This window comes from Bombina bombina, chromosome 2, assembly GCF_027579735.1.
Source record: "Bombina bombina isolate aBomBom1 chromosome 2, aBomBom1.pri, whole genome shotgun sequence".
NCBI lineage: Eukaryota > Metazoa > Chordata > Amphibia > Anura > Bombinatoridae > Bombina > Bombina bombina.
In genome coordinates, this window is record NC_069500.1 from 830,719,831 (window position 1) to 830,722,350 (window position 2,520).

The following is a 2,520-nucleotide window of genomic DNA, read 5'->3' on the forward strand; positions in this document are numbered from 1 at the left end:
CCAGACCAATGGACAAGCAGAGAGACTAAACCAATGGTTAGAACAGTATCTAAGATGTTATTGTTCATATCATCAAACAGATTGGTTAAAGTTTTTAGCTATGGCAGAATTTGGGTACAACAATTCAGTCAATTCATCCACAAAGATGACACCTTTTTACGCAAATTACGCATATCATCCCGAATTCAATATGTCAATTCAAGGTTGCCCCGATTCACCATTAGTTGATGATATCTTCAATTCTATACAAGAAAATTGCAAATACATCAAAGAAAACATTCAGAAATCTCAAGAGGTTCAAAAGCACTATTACAATCTACGTAGAAGGATCCCACCTAAATACGCTACGGGTGATCTTGTATGGCTTTCCACAAAAAATGTAAAACTTCAAATACCTTCAAAAAAATTGGCTAGTCTCTTCATTGGACCATTCCCTGTAGAAAGAATTATTAACGACAATGCTGTTAGATTGTCTTTACCTAAAACTATCAAGATTCATCCAACAATACATGTCTTTTTACTAAAACCCTACATTCGGACCAGAGACGAACAAGTTCTTCTACCTCCAACAGCTCCCGAACTTCAGGAGGATGAATTTGAGGTGGAATCCATTTTGGACTCAAGATATCATATGGGGGTTCTTCAATATCTTGTCAGGTGGAAAAATTACTCAGCTGATGATGACACCTGGGAACCACTCTCAAATATTAATGCTCCTAGGTTGCTGTCTTTATATCATCGTAGACATCCAGATCGTCCTCGTCCTACCGCTGTGGAACAGCGTCCTTGAGTGGGGGGTCATGTTAGGATTTTCTTACTACACCTTTAAGTCTCACTGTACCTTTAAGTTTCATTCTGTGTCTTCTACCTAATTGGATGCTCCTCCTTTAAAGCAGGTGAATTAACAAAGCACCTTGCTCAGTAATATGGATTCCATGCAGAGATCAGACGTATTTGCTAACCTTACTATGTTAGTAATTTGCAGACTGAACAAATCATCTTGGAGTCACAGAGGTTAACTTTGAAGACTGGAAACCCTTATAACCAACCCAGAAGATTCAACTAATCAGCAGCACATTACCGCACCTACCAAATCACTTTTGGGGCAAAGTCTCACCCTACATTCAGCTCTGTGTGGTAAGACATCAATTTTCAAATATCTGTGACTTTGTCAAATTTTACCTGCTTCGACAACTTCTTACTGCTGAACTGGAGTTGCAGTTTCTCACAACTCGGAGTTGCCGTTACGTCACTTCCCATTTGCCCGATCACGGAACACAGTAGCTGAATCAAGCTCACTGCAGCAGGACGCCATTCTCATCACTCCGGTTTCTCACTTTAACATTACCATCTTTGCAGCTCTCTCCAGACTACAGAAGTGAATGTTCGCAGGTATGTGCTGAGTTTGTTCATCGTATTACTTAACACCTAATTCAGCATCAGGATTACAAATGTGAATAGACTTTTATGCAAAGGATTACAGCTACTTGTGAAAACCGTATGAGATTTATTCAAGGCTATCATACTCATATAATATCTAAATTATCTTGGGACTTATTCATTTAATTCCATAGCCATCAAAACTTAATAGTTTCAGTACCCTCTGTGTAACTTATATATACAGACTAAAAGTACTAACCACTGACTAACTTTCACTAATCTACAGAATTCTCTCATCCCATAGAGATTTCATTTGATTCAGTGCAAACAAACAACATATTTAATTAATTCTGCAGTTGAGTTCCTCAAAACCTCATTTAAATCTTCTCTTTCATAACAGTCGGACACATCTAGTCATAGGTCCCAGGACCAGCTCGGCCATAGTACACACACACAAAAAGGTGGCAGTGAGGAAATGGGGCAGGCTTGTGGGGCGGAACTGCAGCTATACAGGGAAGGAGGCCAGGAGTAGTACACACACACAAAAAGGCGGTGGTGAGGAAGTGCAGCAGGCTTGTGGGGCGGAACTGCAGCTATACAGGGAAGGAGGCCAGGAGTGACAATAAAGTGAAAGGGACGGTGATACTGTCAGGGTGCCAGGAATCAGACTGAGACGAGAAGTGCAAAAATAATCACACCTTTATTAATAGCAAAAAATAATAAAAAGTCCACAAGTCAAATAACAAGCCAGGAATCAAAACCAGAGCTGGTAGTCAGATGAGCCGAGTCAGGAGCCAAAGCGAATAGTCAGACAAGCCGGAATCAGTAACAAGGAAAACAGCAGAGTCAGGAACAAGCCAGGGATCAGGAACCAGGAAGGACATCAGGCAGCCAGGTAATACACAGGAACTCTCACAAACAGGTCTGAGACAACTCAAAGGCAAAGCATACTGAACAGAGGCCCTTTAAATAATAAGTGATGACATCACAATTCTGAGGCTGCATCCTGTCTCACATGGATGGTGCACACCAGTCTGGCCATAAAAGGAAGTTCAGGAATTGAGCAGCATCCCCCACAATGCACCATAGTCAGGAAGAGAGGTGAGTAAAATGGCTGCCAGCAGCACATGGCAAACACAA